The sequence below is a fragment of the Spermophilus citellus genome (assembly GCF_964194105.1).
Source record: "Spermophilus citellus genome assembly, contig: SCAFFOLD_36, whole genome shotgun sequence".
NCBI lineage: Eukaryota > Metazoa > Chordata > Mammalia > Rodentia > Sciuridae > Spermophilus > Spermophilus citellus.
Window position 1 is genome coordinate 3,731,475 of NW_027673039.1, and position 21,212 is coordinate 3,752,686.

The following is a 21,212-nucleotide window of genomic DNA, read 5'->3' on the forward strand; positions in this document are numbered from 1 at the left end:
TCTCCTCCACAGCATAAGGGCCAAGAAGAAACCCACTTCCACACAGAAGATGGGAAGCTACCTTATGAAGGTGATTGTAGGTGTGAGATCCTTTTGCTAGGACCCTTTTTCTATTGGGCCAGAACTGTGCTCTGAATGTGCTTGTTGAGAAGAGCTTGGAATTTCCTGACTGAAGCAGTTTGTGCAATCTGCTTCCACTTGCAGGTACAAAGTTTGTTGTCTTTGAGCACTTTGGTTTGTCCCTGGTTGAACTAGAGTGTGTCAGAAGCACTTGTAATGAATGACATTCTTGGTTTCACATTGAAGCCTTTGTGCCATCTGTCAACCACTGATGGCTGCAGGTGAGGCCCCTGCATTTCAATGAGTTTTATGAAAAAAATAGGAGTTTTGGATTTCAATGATCCTTTGGAAACTGATCTTCTCAGCATTCCCCTTGCCTCCCCAAGTTGGGTGATGTCAATTATACAGGCTTCCTTGGAAGCACACATTTTATATTGGGCTGGAATTGGACTCTGGATGTGATTGCTGAAAATAGCTGGGGAGTGGGAGAATGGAAGCCGTTAGCTGCAAGCAGTTTCAATTTGCTATGTTGATTAACTTTCTTGTAAGTGGGCACATGCTATTTTTTTTTCTGTGTGACCTAGAAGAAATCAAAACTGCTTCTTACAGGTGACAGGCATGCTTTCACATTGAAGCGTCTGTGCCATTGATCAAAAACAGTTCACTCATGTGGGCACCTGCACTTCAATTGTATGTTGTAAACAAGTGTGACAAATGGATGTCAATGAGACTTTGGAGAACTGATCTTCTCAGCTGGTCCTCTTTTCCCCTGCAAGTTGGTGATGCTAGATTCAAGAGATCTCTTTCTGGCACCCTTTGTGTTTCATGCCTGAACTGTGCTCTAAAAGGGCTTGAGGAGAACAGCGTAGAAGTGCATAAGTGAAGCTGTTTGTGGTAGCAGCTTCGAGTGGCACAAGCTAACTTATTCTCAGTGAGCACATGGGGACTTTTCCCTGGTTGAAGCAGTGTGAATGAGAATGGCTTCTCAGAGCTGGTAGGCATGTTTGCATTTGACGAACTTTGCCATCTGTCACCCAGTGTTCCTTGCATGAAACCTGCATTTCCAGTGTTTTCAGAAACGTCTGATAAGTGGGATTCCATGGAATTTTTGGAATTGTTCTTTTCAGCAGTCCTCATTGCCTTCTCAAAATTGATGATCCTGGGTGCAAGGACTCTCTTGTCAGCCCACATTGTATTTTGGGCCTGACCTTGGCTCTGAATGTTCTTGCTGAGAGTAGTTTGGGAGTACAAAACTAAAGAAGTCTCTCAGCAGCTTCAACATTCAGGAGCTCATTTTGCTCTTAGTGAGCACATTGAGGTTTGTCACTACTTAAACTAGCATGAAGAACCACAGCTTCTCAGAGGTGGCAGTTTCCCTCTGAAGCATCTGTACAATTGGTCAATGCGAGTTCAATGCAGGCAGGCACTTGGATTTCAAGTGAATTCTGTAACAAAAAATTGAGCAATGGATTTCAATCCACCTTGGGGAATTGCTCTTCCCAGTGGGCCCACAGTTCTCCTCCAGTTGCTGAACCTAAGTCCAAGGGCTCTCTTGCTAACACTCTTTGCATATGGGCTGAAACTGTGCTCTGAGTGTGCTTCCCAAAAATATTTTGGAAGTGCAGCACAGAAGAACTTTGGCAAGCAGCTCCCACATTAGGAAATGACATTTTTTCTCATCATGCCCATTGAGCTTTGTACCTGGCTGAAGTAGCCTTAGGTCCAATGGCTTCTGAGAGCTAGCAGGCACAGTTTCTATTGGAAACAGCTGTGTTCTTGGTCAATTGTAAGTTGGGTGCTGTCAGGCACTTGCAGTTTCAATGAGTTTTTAGAAGAAGGAGACCAAGGGAATACAATGAAACCTTGTGCAATTCATTTCCTAATTAATGTTGGTGATGCGAGACCAGAGTGGACTTTTGCAATGATACTTTGTCATGATTTTGCAGGAAATGTGTTCTGAATGTACATCCTGAGATGCATTTGTAGGGGCCAAACAGAAAAAGCTTGTGCACAAAGTAGCTTTGTTTTCAGTGCACACGTGGCGGTTTTTCCCTGGTTGAACACACAGGAAGCAGAACCTCTTGTCACAGCTGATGGCACTGTTTCACTTGGAACCATTTATGCACTCAATAAAGCACAGATCATTGCAGACAGGCTCATGCAATTTCAAGATAGTTTTCAGAATCTGCTTGAGGAATGGATTCCAAAGAATCTTTGAGGAATTGATCCACCCAGCAGTCCCATCGCTTCCTATCTGAGCAAGTGCTCTGAGGTACAAGGGCTCTCCAGCTAGCACACTTCGGATATTGAGCCTGCACTGCTCTCTGAATGTGCTCGGTGAGAAGAGTGTGAAGTGCAGAAGAGAAGCAGGGTGTGCAACAGCTTCAATTGCAGGATGTAAAAGTGTTTCTAGAGAGCATATTGGGATTTGGGCTTGGTTGAACTAGTAGGAATTGGAACCCCTTCTCAGAGCCAGCAGTCACGGGCTTTACTTAGAAGTTTCTGTGTCTTGTATAAAGCAGAGTTTGTTTCTCATGGGCACCTTCATTTCCAGTGAGTTTTCAGAAAAAAAAATTGAGAAAAATATTTCAATGAAACTCTGGGCCATTAATCTTGTCAACCGTCCAATGTTCCACGTGAATATTGGTGATGTCCCAGGGGATCTCTGGGTAGCACAATTTGCACTTTGGGTGTAAACGTCGTCTGAACGTGCTGGCTGAGAGGAGCTTGGAAGTGCAGAACAGAAGCATTTTGTGCAGGCCACTTCCAATTGAAGGAACGGTCTTATTCTCTGTAAGCACATTGAGGTTTGTTTCTGGTTGAAGCTGCATGAAGTGGAACCACTTCTCAGAGCCGGCACTCTCAGTTTCTCTCTGAAGCACTGTTCCACTGGAAATTCAGATTCCCTTCATGAAGGCTCCTGCATTTCCAGTTTGTTTTCTGAGTAAGGGGGAACCATTGATTTCAGTGAAACATTGGCAAATGGATTTTCTTCAAAGAGCAGCTTTCCTCTTTAAAGTTGGTGATCGGAGCTACAAGGGTTCTCTTATAGGTACACTTTTCCTATTCGGCCTGAAGTGGGTTCTGAATGTGCTTGCTCAGGAGAGCTTAGAAGTTCAGAAGTGAAGTGGGTTCATCCAGCAGCTTCTACTTGTGGCAGTGTGTTCCCACTGAGCAATTTGTGGCTGTCCCTGTCTGAACTAGAGTGCCGCAGAATGACTTGTAATAACGGGCAGACAGAGTTTCACTTTGAAGCCTTTGTGCCATCAGTAAACCTGTTTGTTGCATGTGGGTCCCTGCATGTCCTTTATCACTCAACACATCCAAGTCCTGCATGGTAGTGATTCCCGGAATCAAAAAAAAAAAAAAAAAGAATTGTAAAGTGTCTATTGAACACAAAGCTCCCGCATAGGCAAGGAAGGCTGTGCTTGAAAACTCCTCAGGCCCGCACGGGTGTCTTCAGCTGAGAGTCTGTAGCAGTTCCTCCTGGGGCCTCTTTTCCAGTGATGTTGCTGCCCTGCCCTCACCAGCTTCCCTCCCTTTCCCATTTTCCTCTCTCTGGTCCACTCCTCAGATCCCATCCTCCCTTCAATAGGGCCTCATCCAGGCCTCCCCATTCTCCACATTGATGTCTCTCAGCAGGGAGGACTCCTCCATGCTTGGATGGCAGGGCTGTGATCACCTGGAAGGTGGAAATAGGAGGCTTCCAGGGGGCTGGTGGTGTGCCTAGCCAGGGTGCTGGTCACTGCAGTGCTTTTAATCTATGGATCTCAAGGAGCCTTATGCTGCAGATTTGTGTACTTCTGCATCTGTATGCACACAGTTCTTCATGTGGAGGAAAAAGCAGTGTTCTCAAAGTTTGCTTTATATTATACTCAACTGGTAATTTATAAACCTCAGTGTCCCATTTTAGCCCAGAGCCATTCCATCAGCCCAGGGCCAGTGGGTGGTCCAGCGATCAGTACTATGCACAGCTCCCAGGTGGCTCCAGTGTGCAGCTGAATTTGAGAGCTAGTGTACCATAGGATTTGCCCTTGAGGTTAGAATTCATTGACTTCCTCTTCTGTCATTTGACTGGTCAGGAAGTCTTATTAACTATCTGTGATATCTTCAAGTTAGCCATCTCTGATCATTTCTACCCCTGATGGCACCTAGTTCAACAGCTTGTTGTTGGGTGGAGTCAGTCATGGGCAGTCCTGTGTCACAGAGAAGGACAGGAAGACCATAATGTGGAATGGTGGTGTAGAGAGTAAGGGGTGGGGCCAGAGCCCACACTGTGGTTAGGGTAGGGAAGGGATCTGAAGAGACTACCTTGAAAGCGAGCTCTGGCTGCATTAACCAGGAATCAGGGCCTGGAAATGGAATCCATGACAGGGCTTCTGACTAGAAAGGACACATATTTCTGGGCTCAGTTGGAGGTCCATCGAGGCAGAGGTAAACAGAGAGGATGCAGGACAGGGGGATGGTCTAGATCACAGAGCAGCTCCGTCATCATATCTTAGAGAATGCATTTTTTTTCTTCCAGTTGTTGGTAAATGCTAATTCATTCACGTGTTACATTCAGATCCACCTGGTCCGTTGCAAAGGCCGCTCAACCACCACAGGCAGTCATATCTTGGTGGATGTGTGCATTCTAAAAGGAGGTGAGGTTGGCGCCAATAGAGTATGTGGGCACTCAGGCATTGGCAAGCTTGCTTTGAAGAGTGAATCTTCTAAATGTTATTGGGCTGGGTTTTGAGAGCTCCTGTGGTTTGGCTAGATGTAGAATTCTTCCACACAACTAAGCCTGATGTACATTTTAGAGAGTATTTTCACTGAGGTGAAGGTTGGGGGTGTGGAGCCATGAGCAGTAACATCTATCATGTTTCTCACCTGGACTTGGCTACCTACAACTGGTGACAGTGTTTTGCTACTGCTGAGCAATACTGAACAAGTCTCTGGGCCAGTAATCCATTGCTGAACTACATCACCAACAAAAAGACATTGAGTGAAGGTGAGGACCAGAAGAGCCCGGGAACCACCTGACAGCAGTCCTGAAGTCCTGAGCTGTGGCACATCATATGTCAACTCAACTGTGTATCAACCTCTTCCTGGGCTCATTAGAAATGTGTACCAACAGGTGTCCTCAACATTCAGAAGCAAATGCAGAATGATAGAATCTTCTCTGAGGACACTTTTGAAAGTTTTATTTGCAGCACATCTTCTAAGTCTTATTTGCAGCACGTCTTCACTGGAATGAGTAGGCATTCGGCATTCTGTTGTACTTAAAATTCATTCTACCCCTACTTGGTAGGTTGTGTGAAAGAGACTTGGCCTGAATGCATTTTACATGCCAAAATATGGCTTGTCTTTTCTCCTAAACCTATCAGGGCAGTCAGAGCAGCCAAGGAGAACTAAAAACAGGCGTAAAATGGCCAGACTTGGATCATTGCACACCTTTCTAGAACCTTCTGTCTTGCTCTGGCTTTCCTGAGGTAAAGTGTGGGGACTCTGTGATCCAGATTTGTTAGCAAGTAGTTTTCTTGGGAGGCGATGCTAGAAAACTCCAGGTGGGAACAGGAAGTGATTAGGAACTGGAAGACAGGGTGTACCAGCCAGTTGTTGTCACTAAGTGACTGAGCACAGTCCTTATAAGGAGTGCTGGGGGTCCATGTAGATCATGCTACTAATAGAAGCCCCCTTACAGGGTGAGAGAGCTGGGGTGTTCTCCACCCACTCCTGCAAGCCATGGTGGGAAGCTGCTGCTGGCCTGCACTGTAGGTAAATGGGCCATGGTGCTGGGGGCTGGAGGTCAGCTGGGGTGAGAAGAAATGGCACAGTGCTGGACAATGTCATCCAGCTTTGAAACCCCAGACTGGGATCTTTAGCAGGACAAGGACAGAGACTGTGCTCAGTGCAGCGTCTACTTCTCAGCATACTGCCAGGCACACCGCAGACCTTCATCAATACCCGTGGAATGCGCTGGCTCGCCTCAGCCCTGCTCCCGGTCTCTTGGCTACACTCACTCTGCAAGTCTATTCTAGTGTATGCAACTCAACTATTCTAGTGTATTCAACTCTTGCTTCTATGTTTTTCACTTTCCCGAATTTTGTCCTCTCTCTCCACACTCCTATGGTCACTCTGCCTTCTTCCCAGAGGGCTGTCTGGTGGGGCTGTGGCAGAGAGATCTCATTACTACCAGAGATGGAGTTTTTAAACCAAATAAGACACGTGCTCTGCTGCTTAGGATTGTCTTCAGCATAACCTGAGGTAGAAGGTTTGAAATTAGGATTGTCCTCCCAATCTTAAGGCATGTCATCCCTGTGTGCACACCAGGAAGTACCCTGGGAAGAAAGGCAGATGTGGGTTTGGAATCAGAGACCAGCATGAGAAGAACACTTTCACTGCTTACTAGACAACGACCTTGGGCATGTTCTGTAACCTCTTGTGGCCTCAGTGTTTCCATATCTGAAATGGGGATAATTGTATGCCTGTCTTCAGGAGGGGAATAGAAAGAATCCTATAAATAGATGAAGACACCTGGCATCTGTGAAGCACCCCGCCCCCATCATTAGTCTTTCCATGATTTTCTAAGTGTATGTTTATTGGATGTTGGTTACAACATGCCTGCAGATCTACCTGAGGTCCTGTCTAATCCAGAAGGACGGAGAAGCTCACTTTTGCCCAGTTGCCACATTTGCAAGGACACCTTCTAATAGAATTGGATCTAGGAAGCTGGTGTCCCTTTGCAGAACATACAGGATCCACAGCAAATTCAAGCCCCTGTGACAGAGGGCTTCCGCTAGTGTCCTCATGTCCTCATGGGCACTGCAATGCCTTTCTCCACCAATGTTCATTGAGAGCCTGGTCCAGGCTAGGCCAGGGTTCCCTGCTGAGGATGTGGCAGAGAATGAAGCAAATGCCTGGCTGGCTTGTAGAGGACTCAACAATCGGGGGCAAGACAGGCCAGTGATGAAGACAAGACCAGTTAGTTGACTTGTCCGAAGGTCTTGGAGCCAAGCACTCTTCTAAGCACCTTATCATAAAAGCTTCCTCATCCCTCAATAGTTGCAGGAGGAACAGTGCTTTGGTTGTCCCCATTTTCCATAGGTGACAACTGAGGCACTGAAAGATCAGGTCACTTGGCCAAGGTCATGGGGATAGCACTGGGGGAATTGTTGGCTGCAAACCCTCCCAGGTGGCTACAGCTTTGGTCTCTTTATCCCCCATGGCCTGCAACCTCTTGGTCATGCTATGGCCCCTGTGACTTGTCTACAACCAAATAGTGATTGACTGCAGGGCCTTTCCTGAGTCCTCTTCCTCCTCAGAGTGCCTCTGTCTCACAGAGAGTTAACCAGTTTCCTGGGCCCCACTGGAGCTCCTGGTTTTGCCAATCTGGGGTGGAGTCTGAGAATGTGTGTTTGTAACAAGGTCCCAGGTAACCCTGAAGGTGATGGGTCTCAACACAGGTCACTTTCCCCCTCCCCTGGGGTCATTTGACAATGCCTGGAGACCTTTGAACTTATCACAAGTCAGGGGTGCTGGTGCACAACTCAGGTAGAGGCCATGGGTGCTGCTGAATGTCTACACTGCACGGGGAAGACCTCTACAGACTAAGAAGGATTTGGCCTGATGGGCCATGGGTGCCAAGGTGAGGAACCCAGTGTGGAGTACAAGCACATGAACTTGGGTGTGTGAAGGTATGGCCTTGGGGCTTGTTACAAACGTGGCTTCTGTCAGTGCAAAACCTCAGCACCTCTGAGTGGCAGCATTCCTAACAAGCTCTGAGCAGGGATGCTGGTGCTGCTGACCAAGCGACCCCACTTTGAGTAGCCAAAGTGAAGTGGAGTTCTTAGGACACCATTAACTCCTCAGAAATTCAATGTGGACATCTCCTGTGTTAGATCAGAAGGAAAGAAACTCTGAGTTGGAATAATCCCCTTTCAACTCACCTAGTTGCAAGTTTGCCCCTAAAGCAGCGCTGAGACAGCGGGGCCAGGTGGGGAGGAAAGCTCCACTCCTCTCCTAGCCGCAGGCAGAGGCCTGGTGAAAATGAGGAGGGTGCAGAGGTGGGTGAGAACTACCTTGCTTCAGTCCCCAAGCACCCAGTCAAGTCTATTGTCACCTGGAGTGGTGGCTTTTTTTCCAGGGCCCATGCTAGCATTGGGGTTTGCATCTGCCTGACTTTCAGTTCTGTGAATGGAAGGTGGGAACTGGCTGCTTGAGACACGGTTGCTCTCTTGGGAGAGGGTATGGGAGAATTGACAGGACGCCCAGCCCTCCAGAGCCCGCACCCCTGCCCCTGTAATAAAAGGCAGCATTAACAAGGTTTGCTTGAGAGGGTCCCCACAGATTTGTGACTTCCCATGTCCACCAGCAGATGTCACTATGGCTGGCAGAACAGAAGGCCTTTCAAGAGTGAGCTGGGGTGCGGGGAGCAGAGGGGGAAAAATGGCATCAAATAGAAGGCAGAAGCCAAAACTACCCTTGGCCCAACGGGATATGGTCCATACTATCATTTTAGGAATGGGGGACATTCTCCCATAAACCCACTATCTGGTCATGTCATTGAGGTCCAGCTTCTGAGATTTAGGCAGAAACTCTGCAATGAAACACAAAGTTCCTGGCTTCTCTCAACTAAAAAAGTCTCCAGGTTTAGGCTCCTGGCCTATATGGATCATGAAACATTTTCTTGAAGGAAACAAACACTTTGCACTGAATAAACATATATTTGATGTACCTTACCCAGAGACGTCATATTGATGGGTTGTACATTGCTGGTCGGACTGCAAATTGGTGTAGCCAATTTGGAAAGCAGTATGGAGATATCTTGGAAAGCTGGGAATGGAACCACCATTTGACCCAGCTATTCCCCTTCTCGGTCTATTCCCTAAAGACCTAAAAAGAGCATGTTACAGGGACACTGCTACATCGATGTTCATAGCAGCACAATTCACAATAGCAAGACTGTGGAACCAACCTAGATGCCCTTCAATAGACGAATGGATAAAAAAAAAAAAATGTGGCATTTATTCACAATGGAGTATTACTCTGCATTAAAAAATGACAAAATCATAGAATTTGCAGGGAAATGGATGGCATTAGAACAGATTATGCTAAGTGAAGCTAGCCAATCCCTAAAAAACAAATGCCAAATGTTTTCTTTGAGAGTAACTAATAACAGAGTTGGGAGGAAGAGCATGAGAGGAAGATTAACATTAAACAGGGGTGAGAGGTGGGAGGGAAAAGGAAAGAGAAGGGAAATCGCATGGAAATGGAAGGAGACCCTCATGGTTATACAAAATTACATACAAGAGGAAGTGAGGGGAAAGGGAAAAATAATACAAGGGGGAGAAATGAATTACAGTAGAGTGGGTAGAGAGAGAAGAGGGGAGAGGAGGAGATGGGGGATAGTAGAGGATAGGAAAGGCAGCAGAATACAACAGACACTAGTATAGCAATTTGTAAAACAGTGGATGTGTAACCAATGTGATGCTGCAATCTGTATACGGGGTAAAAATGGGAGTTCATAACCCACTTGAATCAAAGTGTGAAATATGATATGTCAAGAGCTTTGTAATGTTTTGAACAACCAAAAATAAAAATTAAAGAGAAAAAAATATTGATTCATTTTAGAAATTCAGCAGCGTACTCTGAAATTCCTTTGTATACATATAATTTTACCCATTTTTCACAATTATTTGATAGGTGTCATGGATGTTTTAATTGTTAGAATTTGTGTGTGGGGTGTGTGTGTGTGTGTGTGTGTGTGTGTGTATGAGGTTTGGAAACAGGGCATAAATTTGGCCTTCTTCATGGGCCATGTTAGTATACACAACTGCTAACACATGCTTAGCAGTAATTATAAGTCACATTTCCTTCCTTTAATCTTTTCCTGAAGATGTGTCTTCCATGTGTAAAGACAAGTGTTTTCAAAATTGACTCTCTGGACAGATCTTTGTGCTCAGGTGTCAGTGTTCCAAACTGTGCCAGAAAACACCAAATCTGATTTCACAGGCTGGGCTGTCCTTAGTTCTGGCCTCCCAATTTATTCCCCTTCCTGGCTGCACAACCCATGAGACTTGCCAGAAAGGAAGAGCCATGGAAGACTTTAAGGAGGACAGCCACAGGATCCTCTTTGCTCCTAGCCTCTTGAGAAAATAATAAAAACAATAACATCAAGCAAACACATGGACTAGAACCTTCTTCTGTAAATAATTAGTATTTACCATATTGATATGTGTGCCGTGGTCCAAATTTTATTTGGGTGTGTGTATGTGTGTGTGTGAGTGTGTGTGTGTGTGTGTGTGTGTGTGTGTGTGTGTGTGTGTGTGTGTGTGTTTGATTCTGAAGAATCAAAGCCAGAGAACAGAGACAATTCTATGAGCTGCATCTGGACAGCACTTGGCTTCCTTTCCTGGCAGGGAAGGACCTGAGGTCAAGGGCAGAGCTTGTCCGTGGTGTAGCCAAGTGTCTCTGCAGCATTTTTCGAGGCTAGAGCACTGGTTCTGAGAATTTTAGTATAGCACCTAATTTTTTTATCTTTGCAGCAACTTGCAAATGTGGGTGTTGAATGAGGGGTATCCATCAGAGGAGAAATGTTATTGTTTTGGAGAAGTGGAATGTCTAAAGTCTTGTTGGAATGAGTGGAATGAGGGCACTTAAGACTTCAAGGAGAGACAGAAAACAGGGGTGTGGGTGGATATACAACAAACCTCAGAGATGTTCCTTCCATCTCAGGAGGTAGCAGGACATTGGAGCAATGCCTCTGCATCCACTGCTCAGTTCCATCTTGGGGGTAGACCCAGCACTGCAAGCTGATGAGAGACAGGACATATGAAAGCCATTTTTTCTGCAGATGCCACAACTGAGCCTCTGGGTCATCCCAGAGGATGGGAGGAGGCAGATGCAAGCCAGGCTTGGAGGAACCCATGGAGTACCACCAGGTGACCAACAGCCAGTTCAAAACTCTATTGTTCCTTAGAAAACTTGGAATGGAACCACCATTTGGCCAAGTGACCCCACTCCTCTGTCTATACCCAAAGGACTCAATATCAGCATACTGTAGTAATGCAGCCACACCAATGTTTATAGCAACTCAATTCACTATAGCTAAACTCTGGAAGCAACCTAGATGTTATGCTGTGGATACAAAAACATTATCCTATATAAACACAATGGATTAATACTTAGCATTAAAAGAAAATATAATGATAGCATTTGCAGGTAAATGGATATAGTTGGAGACCATCATGCTAAGTGAAGTAAACCAATCCCATAAACCCAGAGGCTGAATGTTCTCTCTTAAGAACTGGATGCTGATCCCAAATGGGGGGAATGTAAGAAATGGAGAAATTTTGACCAAATGGGAGGGAGGGGAGGGGAGGACGTATAGGGCAGGAAAGATGGTGGAATGAGATGGACATTATTCCCCCAGGTACATGGATGAGTAACATAGGGTGCAATGCTACATCATGTCCAATTAGGTAAATGAAAAGTTGTGTTGCAATAGTGTACAATGAATCCAAATGCATTCTGCTGTCACATATACTGAATTTAAAAAATCAATTAACAAAAAAACCCCTATGGTAAGAGAGCTTCCAGTCCTGGAGCCCAAAGAGTACCAGGGGCCTCTGGGATGAGAGACAGAAGCAAGACAGAAGGACACGTGCCTGTGACCTTACTCATGGGGAATGGAATACAGTCCCATAATAGAGGTAGAAAAATGGTTGTGAGCAATATTTTCCTAATGACTATTAATGCAGATGGCAATTGGTTGTTGGTGTCCTGACCCACAGCAGTCATTTTACAAGTAATGCCCATCCAGCGCTCTGTGTGGACCTTGCTCTGGGCCACCATTCTCCCTGCCTGGCCTATGTGACAGAGTCCCCTTGCAAGCAAGAGGAGTGGCAGGGCCTTTTCAGGGGCTCTGTCCTCCTGGGCAGCAGTCCCATCCCCCTGGCTGAGGAGCATTTCCCATGGGAAAGCCCAGCATCCAGGGCCTCGTCCACAGGGTCCCACAGTTACAAGGGGCAGCCGCAGGCCTCACCTGTAGGAAGTCGGGGACAGGTGAGGAGGCTAGTTAGTTGCTGTCTCATGTTAGGTCAGCAGCCTATCTGACAGCCAGGCAGTGGGGGCGCCAAGAGCCCCGCCCTCAGCACTCAGAGTTGGTCACAGAAGTGTGGTGGGGCTGTCGTCATGGAGACGGGGCGGGGCCTATGCCAGGGTGGCAACTTGGAGCCTGGTCGCCAGGAGCTTGGAGGAGGAGAGGCGAGGCTGTGGTTCCCAGGTGGCGGGTCCATCTCGCGGGGTCCAAGACAGGAGAAGGTGAGCTGGCTGGGAGCGGCCCAGGTCTAGGCGACCACAGGAGCAGGGACCCGGGAGGACTCTGCCGCCGCCCTGGAGCCTTGGTTCTGGGCTTCCTGTCCCCTGGAGCCACCAGGGCTGTCCCCTCAGTGCCCAGTGTGGACCCAGCTGTCCTGGTTCTCACCTGAGGGCTCTCCTCAGCAGAGCTGCTGGTCACAGCGGGTGGATTTTGATTTGCAGAGTCCTGTTCAGGATGTGGTGGCCTCAGCAGTGTGGCTTGCGCGGTGGACCTCAGAGGAGAAGAGGTGGCCTGACCCGCAGGTCCCCTGGAGAGGGGAGGGCGACTGAGGAGCCCAGTGTGACCTGGGGAGCAGGAGGCCAGTTTAAAAGACAGACCCGCCCAGGTGTGTCAGGTCTCACTGACTCTGTGTCCTTTTGTTTTCCTGTGGCACCTGTGGATTCTGTTTTAAGTCCTCGCTTTAAAAACCCTCTCCTGTTCACTTCTGTGTAGGTGACCCATCATTTTAAACCATGTTCCAAGGTCACTTTTTGGTGTATGTGTGGTTCTGGGGATTGAACCCAGGGCCTGAGCCTGTTAGGCAATGACCTACCTGAGCTCCACCCTCAGAGACCCCTGTAAACTTTTTTCCCCTCTGCCACAGGGACAAGTTGCCAAGGCTGACCTCAAATGTTCCTCTTCCTCAGCCTCCCTGGTGACTGGCATGACAGGCATGCACCTGGGACTGTCACACTCTAGCCTGTGATGGGAACGCATGTGCATCTGTCCAGGGTGAGCATGGTTCTGCAGAGCTGTGCTCCAGGCTCCCTGCAGGGCTGTGGAGGCCTCTGCTGCCCAGCAGCCCTGGTGCCATGGCCAGGGCTCCTCCCAGCCAAGGGCAGGCAGCTGCCCATTGCTGTAGGCTGACCTTATTTTCTTATGGCACCCTTACATACCCTGGAGTACATTGGATTGTTTGTCCATTAGGAGTCCAACAGGTCCTCTAGAACCTTCAAACAATTAGTACAATTCCTGAACAGTAAGTGAGGAAGCACAGAAATTGGGCTATTGTTTTGGGAAGAACAATTTTGGATGAGTATATGATATATTCATATATTCAAACCATGAATATATCATCCAACATGAAATTACATTTTATTACTTACAAAATCATAAAATAATGAAGCAATACCATGGGCTGAGCTAAAATAGATCCTTAGGATCTTAGGCATTCTGTAATAAATCTTCATCACTTGAAGTATAGAGTTGATCATCTCTGGGTAATGAAATGGAAGTAATGGTATCAAAGCCAGTGATCATGTGTTTCCAATTTTCTGTGATTTGGCTTAAATGGTAAAGTGGTGATATTTATTAATTATTGGATCAAATAGGTTTATAATTGTTTTAGAGTACAATTAGGTGCCTTCAAACTTCAGGGTATATGTGCTCATTTGAGAACGGTTCCAGCCATTCTCTCATCCTTTGGGTCATTCCCCTCAGATGTCCTGTGAGACATTTTCTATGTGAGGCTTTAAGAAGAGAGTATTCTATTAAGAAAGCCTTGTGATCTGTACAGTATAATATTGAATAAGGTCATTCAGGTATCAGAAATTGTATTGAAAGATATTTGCATCTAAGCCAAATAAAACATATTTCTAGAGGTCCTGATAAAGACAAGGTTTTATCTTTGTATGTATCATGTTTTTTTTGTTAGAATGGTCTGCCAATTTATGAATTTCATTGTATAAGATGTGTAACTAGATGCCATTGAAATTACTTTTAAACGGTAGACATTTTGTATATGAAGACTGCCTGTCTGCACCTTTTTAAAAAACAGGTCTGGGCTCAGGAGCCCAAATACCAATGTTAGCTGGAACATGTTCTTCAGTTTGGCCTATTTGCCAGTATCCCCTGAGGTCACCTGTTCAGCTTTGTTACTCCTGCTCCCTCACCAGCTTTCATAGAAACCATATGCTATGCATGAATCAGGGACACCAATCCCACACATTGCGTCCTTTGAGTACCCAAAGTCCCACTTTTTACTTTGCCATGTCTGGCATCAGCAGTAATATTTATCAGCAAATATGAGATTTTCAAAGATCCAATTCTATATGATCCTTTCCCAAAGAGCCTTAGGCAGGGCTATAGCATACATAAATATTAAGTAAAGGCCATAGTTTTTAAAATGTCATCCATTGATAGTTGACACATGTCTGAGATACTTTTTATTTTGGAGGAGGTATTGTTTAATCGGGAATTCCAACAGCTAGGTAATAGTGAAATGAGAAGACTTGCATCCATTTTATTTTTTTTCTGATGATTTTTATGACTAAGGATAAGATACTTTCTTGTTCCAATGCAGACGTTGTCCACTTCTGTGAATGGATGCGGGGGGTCACCTGCTACTTGGATGTCTGCATGTTCTGGTTGACAGTAATATCGTACTTGGTAGGTGGCAGAAAGTCAATACTGAAGTTAAGCTCTTGTGTTCTAGCAGCTGTGCTGAAGATCCTTGGTGTGCCACCTTCTGCAATCCATGCTGCTCTGTTCGAGTCCTTTAATGACTTCCTGGTGATGAGCATCATGGTCTCCTGGTCTTTGAAAATGGCCAAGCATTGCTCTGTGAATGTGGAAGATGGGCGTGTGGAAGGCTCCAGACAGGATGGATCATTGAACATGTACTCTAATCCATATGCCTCTTTAATGACCTGTTTTTCTTCTTGGGTTTTAAGGGAGACAGTGCCCTCAGATGCATCTGTGCAGCTGGGAATGCAGGCTTCTGTTTCACCTTGAAGGAAGCATTAATGATTCATTTCCAGAAGACATGAGAAGAGAGAAGTGAGCCTCTGGTATCATGCAGGTTCCTTGCATTTCCCATGGGCTAGAAGAGAGAAGAGTTGCTTCATGAGATTTGATCCCTTTTTCCTGAAGAGTTCCTCACAGAGGTAAGTCCCCAGCATGTTTAGACACCATTTCAGACCCCTTTGTTGACGGAAATTAATCATACCCCCCTGATGATGTGGAAGAGCTAAAGATGGGTTTGCTATGAATTTTCTATTTCATTTCTCAGGGCCTGAGTCAAACCAGCCACTGTGCTGTCAGCGCATGAGCTGCTGGTCAAATGTGAGGAAGTGGTCTTGCTTTATGAAAACACCACCCTGATTCAGTGAGCCAAAGGCAGCCTGCAGTCCCTGTTTTCCTTAAAGGCAGATTGCTGTGGATGCCCTCTGGTCTCGTCATGCAGCCCTGCTCAGAGTAGGGGATTGAGGGTCCAGGCAGCCAACTAGTTCCTTTTGACCTTTTTTGCCATTGGGCTGCCCCAGGGTCCTTGGACTCTACCTGGTCTTCTGGCCTGTGTCAGGGGATGTGAGGTTTGGAATCCCCCCTCTGTGGCAGGATCCCAGGCCCCTCAGCCACTTGAGGGCAGCACATCCTTCCCTAATTGTGTTGGAGAGGGAGAATTCTCCCACCCATCCTCATCCTTGCTCATCCCGCATTTTGTCACTTGACACCTGAGGACCTTTATTCATTGACTTAGTGGTTAGTAATGATGGTTGCTAAGACTAAGTGACTCTTTCAAGGTAGGGCTAGAGCATTGATCTTTGTAATTGATTTCATGGGACTTTCTCGTGGAAATTGTGACTGATGTTGGTGTATTAGGGGGGGAGAAATTGGCTTTTGGAAGTCGTCTCATGAATAGGAGACTCAGAAATGGACATCACAACTAATGACATCATCGCCTTGATGGATCAAACAGAACATGGAACCCTGGTAACCAGACACATACTTCACCAAGGAAGCCATCCCAGCTCACTTCGTTTCAGACTCTGGAGTGAGAAGGATATTCTCCTGTGGCCCCCAGGAGTCTCCAAGGTAGATTGTGCAGCCTTTCCTTTGTGGGGGAAGACTGGGAGAGGATTCATGTTAGATGCTAGAGCCTCTGGCAATGATCTCAGAGAAACTCAAGAGTAGCACAGGGCAGGTAGGCCCAGCAGGCCCTTTTGTCTGAATGGCCCAGGACTGAGTGTGTGTGTGTCTGTGTGTGTGTGTGTGTGTGTGTATAAAATGATGTGAACTGTCCCATTGTGCTTTTTCTTCACAGTATTGAAATAAGTCCTTTTCCTGTTTGCTACTATTTCCCATTTGAACCCATCATTTTTTATACCAGTGCAAAAATGAGCTAGATCAGAACATGGATGAGCCCTGCAGGGTAGAGACTCTTGAAGCTTATAAGCAGAACCAGTTCATGAATCAGCTTGTGCACATCGTTTGTGGCAGGAACTCAAATTTTGGCAACACGTTTGGGTCCATCTACTCTGATTTCATCCCCACCCAGCAGGTCCTGGACCTGCTGTTCCCAAGGTAAGCACCATGCCACCAAGCCCAAGTGTGCATCCCCCTCATGCCTGGGTCTTGGGGCTGCCATGTACCTCTCAGAGACCCAAATGCTTTGTGATATCTAGGAAGATAGAGGACCACACACATAGGGAAGTGTGAGCACCAAGTGGGATGAGTCCTGGAAGTGTCTGCCCCAATCTTGCAATGGGAGTGAAGTCCCCTTCTTGGGCCAACTAATCCATCCTGTGTCCATCTGCTCCTCACACACAGGGCATTGCTGCTCAATGGTGTGCTCTGAGCTCACTCCCAGGTGGACTCAGGGAGGCCTGGGGGTTATTTGGTGTGATGTTTTCTTCATGAAGAAAGAAGTTCTGTGCCAGGGGCATCTCATAATTCAGGCCTTGGGCAAAGCACGTTTGTGTTAATAAAAGACGTCAGGTTCCATAGTGGGACAGAGCTTCCTATATGAGATATAGCTGGACAGCGGCTTTAGAGATGGCAGCTCCCATGTCCAGAGATATGTGGGAATCATCAGTTTGGGCTCATTCACTGATGAACATGGAGAAAGCACCCAGTGTGTGAAGACACGTTTCCAGGCACATTACATAATTCAATGAAAAATGGGATACAAATGACTGTCATTGTGTCCCTTTTAATGGGGGTCAGCCTGAAACTGCAGGTGCAAAGGGCTTGGGGTCAAGAGGGTGGGCTCCTGTTTCTAGAATAGGAACCTGCAAGGTGATTTGACTTGGGAAGGCTGAGAAAAGACTGTTCTCCCGAATTCTGTTTCCTGCATGCGGTGTAAGCTGTGGGGCTTCAACTGTAGGAAGGGTAGGGAGAGCTGTAGGTAGAGTCATGGTCCTCTGGGGAAGCTCTTGGGACAATGGATCCCACCACACTACACCTCCCTGTCCTCCCCCAGGGCCACAGATATGTGGTCTGCACTCATGGGAAAAGAGAGGTCCATTGCTATTCAGGGGGACTCAGAGCTCACAGAGAATGAGGTAGCATTGCAGCCCACGCCAGGGGAGGAGGTGTCTCTTGAGCCCTGAGAAGAGTGGGCAGGAGGACAGACACTCCTGAAAGGTGCATTCCAAGTCAGAGAGCACGTAGCCAAGGGGAAGAAGAGTGTCAGGCCTGCCCAGAGGAGGGGAGAGCTGGTCAAACCATGGATCTAGCACTCCTTGATTCAAGGTTCCTTGCCTTGTGACCTGTCTTTTTCCTGCCTGTACAGCCACTGTGACTTGTCTGGGGTGGACTGGTGTGTGCAGAGCCAAGGAAGGTTTAGGAGTATAGGGTTGGAGGTTTGCTACTGGACGCTGTGGCGAAGGCGAGGTCAGGGTTTTGCTGACTCTGCACCTGCCTCCCCACAATGCCTCACCTTCCTTCTCTGTATTTGGGTGGTCTTGTACACTGAGGCCTTCCATCAGCCTCCAGGCTCTCTGATTCTCCAGATGCTGCTGCCATACATGCACCTGCTCCTGGGTGGCTTGAACATGGAGCACCAAACACACCACCTGCTGTCCCAGATTGAAGATGGGAAGTCAAGTGAGGCAGAGCCTGATTACCAGGCGGACTGGAGTGTGTATCTAAGGGTATGTGAGGAAAGGTTGTCCCACTGCGGGGAGTCTGTATGGATGGTGTTGGGCTGGGAAAAAGGATTAGGCTTTGTCCACTCAGGTGATGGCTGCTGTGTGTAAGAGGTCCTGTGTGGGCTCAGGGGCTGAGGTCTTCCTGGCAGACAGGGGTATTGTCTGTTTGTATGAAGCTCAGGGCAAGGCAGTCATGTTGGCATCTTTTCTCCTCTAGCTACAAGCTCAGTTCCAATGAAGGCTCCTAAGCCAACCCCAGAGCTAGAGCCTTCTCCAGGAATGGCTCCGGTGCCCTGGGAAGGAGCAGCAACAGCATGTCATCCAGAGCTGGAGTCCAGGAGACCAGGTGTATCCACTAGGTACTCCTCACGGCCCCTGTACAATAAGTGGGTGGGAGGCAGCTGCCTCATTCACGTCCTCCTGGAAAACCAAAGGACAACAAAGTACAAGAGCATCCTGGTGAGTCTTCGAGCAGGGGAGTCTCCTGGGAGCCCACAGTGGGGAAGACCGAGTCCACTGCAAACATCTTGGGCTAGGCATGTTTTTTTGAATTAGAGCTGCTGTAAGGTCAATAAGGAGAGCAGAAAATGAGGAAGAGAGAGGCCAGAGCTTGACCTTAGAGGTGGGAGAGCAGCAGCATGCCAGGTCTGGGTGGGAGTGGGCCTGCATGTTTTGGGGTGTGTAGGCCAAAAGTGCAGAAGCAAGTGCTGAGTTCAGAGGAGGTCAGAGAAATAACTAGGGTACAGGCTGTCCTCTATTGGCCTTGGTATTGTTGATGAGTGTGTTGGACCTAGGAGGTTGGAGCAGAGGAGGTGGCAGTCATTTATCTTGTGTGTGGGAGAGGATATGTTTCTGGTTTAGGGAAATGAGCCTTCTTAGCATGATTTGATTAGGTAGCTGTGGGTCACAGAAAACTGGGAGCCTCATACAAGGCCACTAGTTTCAAAGATTGCATGTACATATATGGGGAGATAGAGGCTCTCTTGCAGAATATTTGTGGGTGTGGATTATCCACAGTGGGCTCCAGGTTTCCAGCTACAGAGGAGCCATGTTCAAACACTGCCCCTGCTGGGTCTGTACCTTCTTATATCCCAGCACACACTGAGACTCTAGAGGCCAGCATCTCTCATGGCTATCATTAAAGAGTCACGAGCAAGCTCTGGTTTAGGTTTGTGCCTGATCTGCACACAAATGCAGCCGCATCCCAGACCAGAGCAGGGATATAGGAGACCAAGGATCATTCCTCCCTTCTTGATGGGAGTAGAGTGTGTCTGTGCAAAGCCTGTTTGGTCCTTGTTCCCTTCTCCCTGTAGGAAATAGCAGGTTCAAGCAGACTCTTGTACCAAGGTTGGGCTAGAAGCACATAGGAAGGCCCCACATAGTCACATGAAGTTCTCAGGTAGCAGGGTAACAAGATGGTGCCCTTGTGTTGAGAGCTCAGTTGTCTCTGATTGTTCTTGAGCAAACTCTTTCTCTGATGAGCTTTCTCCAATCCTGCTTGGGTGACATGCCAGGACAGGGCTCTGACCATCATCTGCAGGGCTTTAGATGAACACTTGCTCCAGCAGGAGGATCCAGAAAACTTTGAGCTTCTCTATATTGGCTCAAGCCCCAAAGTAAGTTGGACAATCAAATGGTGGGAAGCAATGAGTCACAGTGGGCTCAGAATAACTTGCAGCTCAAACAGTGTGCCTAGGAACAAAAAACAGGCAGGATGTTTTGGGCCTGGTGTACAAAACAAACTGCAACAATGGGGACATAAATCTGCAGGTTCTTAATGTTGCACCAGGAGCTGCTGGACCTTCCTAATGTGTGTCCTCGCCTCGACCTGATCAGGCATAGCAAAGTTAATGTCCATGGGGGGCAGATTAGAGAGGCTTCGGTGTGTTCTGTCGAAGTACAGACAACCAGAGGTGTCTATTTTGGCAGCCTATCATGCCTGAGACAAGTACATGAGAAAAGCAGTTCAATGAAGAATCATTCCTTTAGGCACCTGGTTTCCAACAACTTTCCCTTCATTGCAAACTGACTCCATTTAGGAGTAGAGGCCACATCTAGGGAGAAGTGTGTGGTGGAGTAGAACCACTCATAGCTTAGTGAGCTGGTCTTGGATAGGAAAATAAGAAGGGGGGAGGAAGAGGAGGAGAAGGAGAAGAAAATGGAAAATGAATTCAGGGAAGAGATGATGAATATGAACCTAAAGAAGACTAGAAGAAGAAGACTTAGGAGAAGATGAGGAAGAACTAGAAGAAAAAAACAAGAACTGGAAGAAAAAGAAAAAAAGGAGAAACAGAAGAAGAAAAAGAAGTATAAGAATGAGCAGATTAAAAATGTGAATCACAATTATAATGCGGAGGAGGAAATGGAGATCGTAGGTAACTAAAAGAAAATATATTGTTCTTGAAGACACAGCCCCGCCATGGACATCTCAGGTGCTCTTTTGGTTTAGATGCTGTGCATCATCTTATCCAGGGAAGAATCATTGAGGGAGTCTTTGGTGGCACTGTAGCTGGATCGGAGGGCTCTCAAGTGTGTGGGTAGGCCTGCCCTGGTGGAGACTCTCAGGGGTTGGGGGTTTCTTGTGGAATAATCCTTGAGTGTCACCTAACAATCCTCTCTACCTCTCTCTACAGAAGTAAAGGTCCCTGGCCATGGAATCATCTATTTTTCCATGTATTAGAAAATGAACCACCAACAAGTGGGCCCAGGTCACGGAAAAGGATGTAAAACCCCACCTTATGCATGCTTCACTCCTGCTGCCATTCCAGAAACACACAAGGAGGCAAGAAGCCTCATCACCGGGACATATGTTCTAGAATGCCCAGAGAGCCAACTGCCAGGCTGGGTGACTTTCTTTTTCTAGGCTTTGCTGATATTCCATCCCCAATAGTTCTCAGAATCAACTTCCAATTCCTCAAGGCCACTGTTCAACAAGGAGG